At 39.2% G+C, this 12,308-nt stretch overlaps 1 protein-coding gene across 7 annotated transcripts in view; it reads left to right on the forward strand.

Moving 5' to 3' along the window:
• Positions 1-12,308, forward strand: part of elf1 (E74-like ETS transcription factor 1) — a 39,925-nt gene that overhangs the window by 6,642 nt on the left and 20,975 nt on the right. For 2 of the 7 annotated variants that reach the window (XM_034138609.1, XM_034138659.1), the window contains exon 1: positions 3,578-3,896. The exons of 1 other annotated variant lie outside the window; for it this stretch is intronic. The gene's annotated coding sequence lies outside the window, so the exon portion shown is untranslated. Of the gene's footprint in view, positions 1-3,576; positions 3,897-12,308 lie in introns of those variants that run through there. 4 more of the 7 variants (XM_034138626.1, XM_034138651.1, XM_034138642.1 and 1 more) reach the window with 3 other exon arrangements.

Raw genomic sequence — 12,308 nt, forward strand, 5'->3', positions numbered from 1 at the left:
TCATAATGACAATTTGTGGGGGAAAGGCTTTAGAGGTAGGCCTGTCAGTGTTGTCAACTTGGTAACTTTCTTCCTATATTTAGACTATTGAAGCTAGTGCTGGTATAACTTTCATGGGAAAGGGGTTTGCAACACTGGGTGGGGTCTCTGGTATTTACTGGCAGGCCTCGACCGCACCAGCTTTGTGGTCCACAGGATGGCTGGGCTCTGCCCTTTAATAATGGTGACAAAGCACAACATGGGGCCATTTAAGCCTGATTCTGTTGTGGTTTTCCTCTCTATGCAGATCTCGCACAAAAGAGTGCATATGTTTTCATTCTCAGGCTGCAAAAGTGTGTCTTTCAGTCCGCAGGGTCACATGGCTCTGCACTGATCACTCACCAAGGCTTTTTTGGTTTTGCTTGAGTTAATTCACCACCATTGTAAAAATAAAACAAGAACACATTGTACTTCTTTGAGACAGTCGTTTTGTGTTTTCACACTGTGGGCTGATTTTAATTAGATCCCCCTGACATGTCACGAAGCACCCCCCAATTTTAACATCTTCACTTTTATTGCTTTTCCCCCAGAGTATGGATGTGATTTGTTGTGCAAATGTGGGTTAGTTTGTGTTCAGTATTATCAAAAGATAATTGGAAGGATTGTAAATTCTTCGGAGAGAATAATTGCAAACAGTTTTGCTGCGTTCACCAGAAATACACAATAACACATTATTCACATTCATGAGGCTTTGCAGTTTAGTCTAGATTTGAGGCCATGAGTTGTCCTCTCCAAACACTGTAAACCAAACGATGTGTTTCCTGTAAGAAGTGCAGTTTATATAAATGGATGTAAACACAGTTAAAGCCAATTTGTGATTTCAGCCTACATGTGTACAAAATAGACAAATTGTGACATTCATTATACTCTACCCTTTCCAATATGCGTTTGGTGTGTTTCTCAACATAAACATATTCGATCCAATAGATTCCAATCTTGGACAATGTCATTAAGATTTCCCAGAATCTTCTTCCTAAGAGTAACATTTTGTTTCAGGAAACTTTCTGAATACGGGCCGTGGGACTTGACTTGTTAGTCTTGAATTGGGTTTAGATTGCAAAGACTCAAGAAGACTGACTTGGTCCCACCTCTGGATTCTCCCACTGAATTATTCAATGAAACATTTCCAGGACATGTATTGACATTTAGCTTAGTCACATTACTGTTTGTAATGTTTCCTCTAAACACAAACTACCAGCCATTTCAGAAGATCCTGGCACACAGAGGAATATCTGCGCTCTTCAGTATTCATTGAAGGAATTTGGATGTTTGGATTACATTACATTACATTACATTACATGTCACTTGTTAGATGCTTTTATCCAAAGCGGCTTACATACTCAATACTGTGGACAATCCTCACAGGAGCAATTTGGGGTGAAGTGTCTTGCCCAGGGACACAACGACATGCTGACTGCAGTGGGGTTTGAACCTGTGATCCGAACATCAACGCACAACCCACTGCACCACACGCCTCTGCCCGCTCATCTATTTGTTTGCTCCTCCTACACAGACTTTCTGTTTGGAAATATATTTTCGACACAGCTGATTACCCACAATTAACAGATCACTGGAATGTAGCGCGCAGTGTCACGAAAGTTTTCCTTTCTTTTTTGTGTGGAATAAGTTGAATCGGCGCATCAGGATTTCACAAGCGTAAACATTAAAAACTCAGTACTGCAACTCGGCATATTGCACGCTTCCTTTGATAGCTTTTTTTTCTTTCATAGTAGATAAACTATATGTGCACATATAAAACAGATTTCCTTCTCTGATTTCTAAGACCTGTAAGAAGTTCTTCAAACTGGTGTTTGTACAGAGATGTATATGATATTCAAGGCTTACATAAAGGGAGTAACTCAGGAATGAAATGTGCTTGTGTACATGCATGTGTGTGCTTTTGTATGTTTACACAGTTGTCCTGGATTGTAGCAGAGCTTCAGTGCATTAGCCTTAAGAGTTTATTTCACAAGAAGTGAAAAAATGTCCTCCAAGACTTCGTGGACAGTATTTGCAAAGGCAGTGGTGATAAAGGAAGCTTATTTGGAGTAACTTTTCCTCGTAGCAAGGCTATCAATTTGCTCTGAGGCAAACAGCTGCACTGTGAGCTGAACTGCATTGAATGGAGGCCAGGAAGAATGAATGTGATGATGAGAGCACTCGGTGGAGAGGAGAGGGTGATTTGGGTGTCCATGACAAACAGACCGTGCTGCAGTTGAGTTTAATGAGATCATTTTTGATTTAATTCTCTTCAAGGCCAACTTTTTGCTTATTTTTTGTTCTTTCCCAACAATGCCAATTTGCATACAGCTTGTATTTAAAATATTTGATCTTTGCTTGCTTGTTGAATTTACTACATGGGGCTTTTCAGTGGAAAACGTGAATACATTGATGCACACTGAGTGTGAACACTGAGTGCTCACCACAGACCAGCGCTTCCTGTCTGCTTGAGCGTCATTTCTGTTAAAGATTATTATCAAGTCACAGTATGTCTCAACACTGAACTTAAAAAGATACGTATCTGTCCGAAAAAAGCATTTTTCACACTTACTGCAGCTGATCTGTGACACTTTCGGTATATTTTAATAACACCTTAAATGAAAAAATGTGTGACTTGAAGTTGCTTGAGTTGAAATTGCATTGAATGAATGTTCATAACCATGGCTGTAACCAACACTATTTTCATTGATGATAAAAATGCAGATTAATTTGTTGATTGATTGACATTTTAACATTTTGACAGTTCCTTGCACATAAATATTGAGTTTAACAAGAAAAGCAGGAATATTTCAGTATGAAAACAGCAATTTCTACTATTGTTCAATGAAAAACTACTTTATAAGCTATCAAAATAGTTGCAAAAAACATTTCCGTAGATGGATTAATCGACACCTCAATTTATCATTGCAGCTCTCATTCACAGCAGGAGTTTTACCATGATCATAATCACTGCATCTTAAAGAGGAGGAGGTGGGGGGGGGGGGGAGCAGTAGAGGTAATTCCGCCTCTGAGATGAAACGCTTTCACTCATACCTAAACGCAATCGACTTTATAGTTTCATCTCTGCACCTCCCACTGGTAGAAGTTGTTTTATGAGGCTTTCTACAGCAGGGAGAACTACTCTCCCACAAGTCAACAGCTAAACTGGCTCACTGACACCACAATAGACTCACAATTCATTGTAAAGGTTTTTAATGGGACACACAGAGATGTGAACTTTACTTCTGGGCTGCCATACAGATTTTAATCAGCCTGCCTGGCCCGTATTGTATGGTCAAAGTCTAAAAGTGAGTGCATACCTGTCCAACTGTTTACCTCCAGCACTCCTCCGCCTCTGCAGGAGAAACCCGTCTATCGTCTTTCATGCTGTTTGAGGTGTGGCTCTCTGGTTGGGCCTCTCTGTTCTCCCCTCCCCCGCTGCAGCACGGTCCAATCCCTGCCACAGGTTGAACTCACCTGAAAGCATTTGCATTTTGGGCCGAGACTCGTTGCTGATTGGCCAGGTGTAAGGCACTCTGCCTCAGGGCTCCACTACCAATGGCGACAGCGCTGTGTGACTCATAGGGAGAGGACAAGTTGCTTCACTACACTTCTCCTTTTCTGCTTCCAACAGCAGCCATTGTCTTTTTTTTTCTCCCTCCTCTCCTCAGTTTTGTTTTGTTGCTCTGAGAAAGAGGTGTGAGGCCAGCCAGTGGTCAACACCTTTAGACAGCTTTGTCCCCCTCTCACCGCACCTTGGATTATTCCCCTTTTCGCCTTTTGTTTTCTATTTTTCTCTTGATTTTCATTGGTTACTGTGATCGACACTTGTTCGGTTGCTGCTATGGACATTGTCACCCGAACCCTGAGTCTTTGAGGTTAGTGATGAATTGTTCTCCTCCTTTTCACCTTTTACCCCTTTTTTTGGCTTTCGTTGTGAGTTGAAATGTTTTTAAATTGGTTTCTGAGAATGTAAAGTTTAAAAAGTTAACATTTTCTGTATTAAAGGGACATCATGTAGGTATATTTGTGAGTTGCATTTGTTATTGGACAGGTAGCTAGGTAATTAGTTCACTGTAACATGTACCTTTTGGCTTTACTGTACCATTTTTATTAGCACATTTGACATGTTAAGGTTTTGTTAAAGGAGCTTTAAAAAGCGATGCCAGTTACAATTGATATTTAGGTAAAAGTTTTCCCCCTAATGTCTTCCAACCAACTATGATTTCAAATTTTGTGCTCGAAAACTGTCAAACATCACACGGTGTATATAACACATAACATGACACACAACCTTTGAACATGGTAGTTCTATATATTGAGCTATTTATATTTGGTTGCGCACATACAATAAGTTTCCTCAAACTTTGTTGACACTTACTACAGTTGGCAACGCATGAGATCACGTAAAAAGTTTGTAAAGTTGTGTTTGTCATTTTAGGAACTGATAGGATAGACATTTTGCTGATTTGTTTGGTTGTTGCTTTTCTTTTATGAACTGTTGCCTTATATGGTGTGCTGGAGCAAGGGCGGGAACAGGGTTTTGCAAGCCCCTTGACCAAGCCCACATGTATTTGTCATGGTGTAGTAATCAGTAATTACACATCATGTTGATTTCAATCCTTGTTGCTTTGCTTTGTTTGATAGTCTTTATTTAAAATGTTAAATGCTGCATCAGTTGGCCCAGAAACTACTTTTGTTTTGCTGTGGTTACTCTTCACAGTTTAGCAAGTCTGTCCTGCAGTGCTTCATGCATCAAAATCTCCATTTCATCCAAACAAAATGTTGCTCATCTTGTAAAGTAGAGGCCAATAAGGTCTCCATTTCAATTCAGAGGGAAGTTTGAACCCACAGTATGTTGCTTCCTCTTTTATGTCAGTGTTAGTTAACCTTCCCTAAAGCCATTTTTTCCATCCATCAGCCAGTTCAATTCTTCTTCTTAATGTTCTTGAGAATCTGTTTCTAAATGTTGCTCAGTGCAGCAGAGATAAAAAAGCACACTTCCTGTTTCACCAGAAATCTATTCTGCACTTTTTTTTTTACCACACAGGACATTGTGCACATACTAAATCATTGAATAAACACGACTACAGTTTGAGCAATGTCTAGGTTTCACGCCCACTTTTTCTTTTCTTTAATCTGCGTTCTAATGCTGCTGCAACGTGACTGCATAGAGCACTGTAAAGCCATTAGCCAGTGCACATTTATACCCAACTTTGGTCAACACTTTTATGTAGTTATATGCAAAAAACCAAAGCTAGTCATTGTTTCATCAGTTCAGCATTCAGAATTGATTTTGTTGATGTAATGTTTGACGTAACTTGGAAGACAATCAACAGAGACTACTTCAGAGACACGAAACGCATATATCTATATCCTTTAGGCTCATTTGCTAAACTATTATTAGGTTGGATCAATTGGCCTTGCACTTGATTTGTAACACCTGTTGCACATGCACCCAGTGAGTGAATAGCTCTGTTGTTGAGCAGGTACGAGTTTGCATTTGACCTAACTTTTTCATCCTACTCATGCCCACCCTTATTTGGATTGTAAATGAGGCCATGGTGCCTCAGAGGATGAACTCATACTGCGGGTAATGTTTAGCGAGGCATTTTGTTTGCCTCATTCAGAGGACATACAGGCTGATGAAGAGACAGAGAGGGGGCTGGACAGTAGTGTCAGGTAGGCTCCTCTTACAATACAAAGTCAACAAGTCTTAGCCTGTAATTAGATCATTAGGCTTGGGCAAGATGATGGAGGCGTTGCAAGAGAAGGAAATGACGAGAGGAGGAGTTGGGGTGGAGTTTTTAACTATAGTCCCAGCATGCGTTAATATGTAAAAATTGAGGATCTATTTAGTTTCATCTTACAGGCCCATGGATCAAATACAGTAAACACAGTGCTATCTTTGTATAGTCAGGTACAATCTGTTCTTGTATGCTTTGAATTGAATAAAAGCTGCGTCGGCTCCAATTTCCTTTTTCAGGTACAAACTGTTCTTTATTGCAAAAACGCTGACAAGTATTTCTTTACTTGTACACAATACATATCATATATGTTGGCAGCAACAATGCTACAATTATGCATTTGCAAAGGCTATACATTATATATATATATATCTGTTCTCCATGTGGAGTAACTAAAAATGTGTTAAAGCAAAGAAAACTGAATTTCATGTTTATCTTAATTAAATATTTTGGGGTGCAGAACCCTGTGGACTCATAGTGAGGAAAGTGAATACAAACACACAACTTGTTTACCCACTGTCATTATCTTTCATATACCTTCCAGTAAAAGGTTATATAACAAAGAAAGAGCGTGGCTGTTTGTTATATTACTCAGGGATGGATTTGCATCATGTTTTCAGGCCAGATTATTTATTCTTTGCCATTTAATTTCCATAGCACTCTGGGCTTCTTAAAGGAAGTGCAAGTGACTAGAAGTTTGAACTCATGTGACCAACTGGAAAAAACTGGGTGGGGATAGTTAATGTGTAACACTCTCCTCAACGGCTACTGCCAAGGTGCCACTGAGCAAGGCTTACCCTAACCCTAACCCTAACTCTAACCCTAACCCTAACTCAGTAGTTTGAAGCCAATTGTGTTTCTGTGTGTCACAGGTACACACAGGAAACCCTCCCTTGCTAAATAAAGTGAAATCGATTGAGCAACTGACTACCCGTGTTGCAACTGACTCTCTGCAAGCTGGGACTGGCAGCCCGTTTATCTGAAGAAAAATTACGAACTCGATCTGTGATCATCACATCTAAACTCAGAGCCCAATACAATAGTGTTTCTATGTCTAGCTTTAATCTCAGCCCTTAGATTCATGATTTGTGGCGGAGAAGCGGTGATGGTTCTTGTTTTTCCCTCTTGTGGGAATAAGCCTTCAGACTTATTTTCTAAGAACTGAAAAGGATGTGATGTAATTCTGGACTTCTCAGTGATTACAAACCTATTTATGATCCACAACATTTGATCGTTGGCTTAGAGTATTTTTATGTTTGTTCTAGAGGTTGATGTACACTGAAAACAACAAGACAGCACTACAATGTTTCAAAACCACGTGGGATAGAATGTAATTTCACTGTGATGTATCACATTTAAAATACACCAGAAACCGTGAAAGATGTGAACTCCTACGCCTACTTTTATAAGGATCATAACTCCCATCTGGCAGGAATGGGCGAACGACAAGATCGCCATGTTTCAGAGACGGAGAGAAAGAAAGAGCGAGTGCATGTGTGTGAGAGAGATGATATGTGGAATATCAGGTCACACCTTTTGATAACACTCCTGGTTATGCAACGTACAATGCCGGTCAGGGCACAGATTCTTTGCCTGTAAGAGCATGTAGGTCCATGTACTGCTGTCTGGCTTCAACTGCTCAACTTTTGTAGTTACTTTTACATAACTTAAGTATTTCCAAATGATTTCCAAACTTATTTGGATGCAAAACCTTTACTTGTCATGAAGTATTTTTACTTTGTGAATTAAATACTTTGAATGTTACAACATTGATTTACCAAAAGAGGCCTTCCTAAACATTTCTCAAATATAAAGTTATTAGTAGGGCACAGACCTTCACCAAGGCCAAAGTCCTGCAATGTTAACAAAACTGAAGAATAATGAGTATGGGCCCCCTGACTTGATTCTCTCCGAAATATAATCGTGTTTTCCTTGGCTCATGCTTCACCCTTGACCCACGTTTCATGAATATCAGGCTAGTAGTTATACATATCGAACTGGAACTATAACCTCCTTGCTTGAGGTTATAAATACACTCAACATGAATTTAGTTTATTAATAGAATATCTGTTTTTCTCTAGTGAACTGCTTTACTGTGGAAATCATGATCATGAATGTATCTTGATTTGAGTTTTTCTGACGTAGTGGTTGTGTGGGTGGAGGCAGGTTTCATGTGTATTTTGTGGCTGATAAAGGGCAGCATTCAGACCCTCATAAACATTTCCATTACAGCGTTCAGTTGGCTCTGCCTTTGTTTGAAGCACAAATGTTATTTGTAGCTGTATGATAATTTGAGTAGCATACAGCTAGGTGACTGCTATAAACTACTAGCACTATTCTATATAATGCAATGGCCTGGAAATACATGGCAATGTTTTCTGTGGGTTCCACACTGCTTGATGTAACATGGCTAAAAAAAAAAGGTTTGAGATGAATTTGAACTTAAAACTGACATACTTAGTGGAATACGTTTTAGCTGTTGCTAACTCCCCCACACTCCATCAGGCACATTTTAACATCATGTTGGCTTTAATGCAGTATCACTTAGTACAAAGAGGCATTCTGACCCAGGCAAAGAGGGAAATTGATTCCCCACATGGTTTTTGGGAGACTTTGGGCCCAGACACCCAGCTGCAGCGGTGTCTGAAGCCTCAGCAGCGGGCTGTTGTATGGAAAACCCACCATGATGACTCCAGCATAAACTACTGAACTCCTGTCTGAGTGGAAAGGTCTCTTTTGATGGAGGGCAGAGTTAAAGTTCATTTATTTATTTATGTCTGTTTTTAAACCTCTCCCGCTTTTCCTTGATACTTTGCATTTTATTTGAATGTCCCTTTTTCCCCTTTCATTGCCTTCTCCTGCGTGTTCATGAAATGTTCCATGGCCAGAAATGAAAGGACTGTGGCATATATTTAGGCATTTCATTTTGATTAAATTGATCCTTAAAATATGTCACATTTACAAGCATGAAGGTGCCTTTTTGGTGAAAAATGAAAATGTGTCATGACATGTGGTTGGTGTGGTGGACACGATGTGTGACAAACAAGGGCCTGAACCACACAGTTTGACAGATTAATGCCACTAAACAAGTCAGTTCACACACACAGAGCTGCCTGCAGAAATGACAGACTGTTGGGATAGTAACTCTACAGTTATATCTTCATTTCTTTCTGAAATTCAAGCTTGAAACTGAAACATTTAACATCTAAGCTTAATGGCTGACAAGAGTATTATTGCACAGTGGTTCCCAATACACAACCAAATGAAATTTTACTTTACTCTCACATTCTCACACACACTGTTTTTCCCCTTTTACCAAGTTCATTGAAGATTGTTTCAGCGTTACAACCTGTTCAATATAAATCTGTAAGCAGTAGGCTTAGCATAAAGACTTTGGACGGGTAAGGAGCTAACCCTCTGTCCAAAGATAACAAATCTTCAAGTACCTCCAAAGTAAACTTTTTTTTTTTTTATCTTGTTTGGTTTACGCATAAAAAAGCTGAAAGGTGTGTACACGTAATCTTTTGGTATAATAGAAGGTTATTTATTTTCCATTCTGTTTGTCTGGCTCTACAGATTACACAAACAATATAACATGATGATTAATAAGATCTATGGTGCTAGTAGACAGCATTTAGCAAAATCTTAAACTATTAATTCAGTCTTTAGTGAAGCTATATTCACATTATGTCACTATTATTAAAAGTGTCTGACATTATAACGGTATATTCAACTTTGCAATAGTAGTGCTGATTAAATAATCTCATGTTCCAATTTCTCATTAAGTCAACTTTTACAAATAGTTTCTTTGAATCCTCCAGGAAAAGTAACTTACTACACAGGCAGAAACAGTCGTCAGATTATGCTTGTTGTGCTCTGTCTTCCACATGCGTCCTTGCACATACACACTGGGCCTTTTCTGAGCTGAATGAGGCCCACCTTGTCCCTCTGTCTTGTACCACAGAGTCGACTCTACAAGCCTTCTCCCTCTGCGTGTTCCTAAGCAACAGCCACTCCTTGTTTACCTTTGCGTTTTTGCATTGTGATTCTCGTCAGAACAACATAACCCCGGCCCCTCGAGAGGCTGATTGTCAGGCCTTTTCAGTCAAAGTAGTTTTGAAGCCACGGTTTTTGTGTATAAGTCATTAATGTCTGTATCCCCCTTGTAGAGGGCCTTTTTTTATTACCTTACTTCCTTGTTCTACTTCCCACAAATAATTATTACAGATCATTAATACGGTTAAATAATAATACCATGTAAATATTTTCCTTTACAACCAGACTGGACTCCTGACGCTTTGCACAGGAAGTTTATTGTCCTCAATCTCCTGCCCCCGTGCTGCACCTTCCTCATCGCATGACTGTCATAAACCAGTGTTTCATAAAGGCTTCTCAAATATTGACCAGACTGTCCTTATGCTTCCTTCACAGGCTCAAATACTTCTCCAAACAGCTGAAATTAACCATTTGATTAATGTTTAGAGCAGCGGATATACATTATTTTGATGTATAATGCACTAGTGCACTAGTACAGTAATCCTATTTTTCTTCACCTTTTTAGCAGTAGTTAGGGCAACAATGTCGTGATTTTAAGATCAGGTGACTAAGGTGCAAAAATGATCTAATACCTAAAGCATGCACTCCAACCATACGTCTGGAGTTGTAGTTTAGGCTTGTTAGTTCAGTCACATGGCCTAACCGTTTCTGTACCTATTCAAAGTATGCAGCTGACGTCATGACTCGGCACTTCTTCTTCTTTGCCCTTAGATCGAGGAACGGGGCAGGCATAACGTTTACTGGCTTTGAGATTAGAAACATTGGCCAGTGATATCTAATACCACACTGACCTAGTATCCAATTGTGTGAAATCAGATAAGCTCTCTTCAAGGTGCTATAAGCTGTCTCGGTGTGAGTGGTCCTATCTGCGAGGCTTTACGGGGGATCAGATGGAAAGAGCTGATTTAGTCGTTATTAGCTGCTAATCTGATGCTTGATCTGAGGGAATCTTAAAAACAGCTTTGCTAAAGCTGCAAATTAGCATTTACCATAGGGTTTTTAACCTCTTTCCACAGAGGACGCTTTATCATACATAATAGATACGAATATACTGTGTGACATACTGTGAGCAGACAGTGTTTATAGTGGATTTAAAGAATTTATTTAACATAGAACGTCACTTTATTGCAGAGAGCAAGCAGCCAGTTATTCTAGCCAAGCATTGAAAACAAGGGGAAGCACATAGATAGATAGACAGATAGATAGATAGATAGATAGATAGATAGATAGATAGATATGTGTCATTTGTTGTACTGTATTGGAATTGTTATGTCACAGCAGTAGCAGGTAATCAGCCATTGCCCAGTATTAAAAAATACACAGTAAATGTATACATGTCCGCACTAGAAAATTACACAAACCTGGCTATTAACAACAACTAAATCGGACTTCCAACACATGGTAAGTAGGCATTGTGTTACATTTGAACAGAGCCAGGCTAGCTATTTCCAGCCTTAATGCTAAGCTATGCTACTGGCTGCTATGCTAAGGGTATACATTGTATCATCTGCCGTGTGTAAGAGATAATACATTTTACAGCGTAGGTAGACCGAATGTTTGGAAATGCATGTGTCTATAATAAGAAAATGCAGAACTATTTCTTTAACAAGAGTTTGACCAAGGTTTATTAAAAGACAGAGACATTATTTCATCTCTGTGTATCCCCTATCTCTGCATGCCTGACTCCGGTGGACACATCACTGCTTGTGTCCAGACCTGTTTGGTATGCAGCTTCCTGCCGAGTCCCCACCTTCACTCTGACTTTTTGCAGCGTTGGAAGAAGTACTCAGATCTTTTACTCAAGGAAAAGAAACAAGACTGCAGGGTACAAATACTCTGCAACAACCAAACGTCCTGCATTCAAAATGTAACTTTACTAAAAGTGTGAGCATCAATTTATATTAAAAGTCCCATAGTTAAAAGCACCTATTGTTGATACTTGATTATAACTATTGTTGCATTATAGTATTGATAATTATTGTTGCAGCTGGAAAAAGGCTGCTTTGATAAAGTTATATGAATGGGCAGCTTTATCAATGATAATATATCTTAATTATTAGCTGATTTTTATTTTTGTATTAATACAAAGAATCTGCAAAGTAAAAAAGTAATAAATCCACAAAAACGAAATATTTGTGTGGATTAAAAAGTAACATTTATGCCATTTAGTGGACTAGAAGTATAATGTAGCAAAAATGCATGTAAATACACAACTTATGTACAGTACTTGAGTTACATTCCACCACTTGATAGTAGTGCTCCATATGAACATATGCTGCAAGGCTAGCTGGTATCCTTTCTAGTTCATACATCACAAAAGCTCCAACTGGAATGTCTCCCTCTGAGAAAATAAGCTGTTGTGGGGAGTTGCATAAACTGATGGCTGCTGTCGAGGGCAATAATGTGCGGTTTATAGTTAATAAGGAAAGAGGAGTGTCGTCCTTGTTTTTCTTTCAAGCTTTGTTCAGAGTACACTGCTGCTATGTT

The sequence above is a fragment of the Trematomus bernacchii genome, unplaced genomic scaffold (genome assembly GCF_902827165.1).
Source record: "Trematomus bernacchii unplaced genomic scaffold, fTreBer1.1, whole genome shotgun sequence".
Lineage (NCBI taxonomy): Eukaryota > Metazoa > Chordata > Actinopteri > Perciformes > Nototheniidae > Trematomus > Trematomus bernacchii.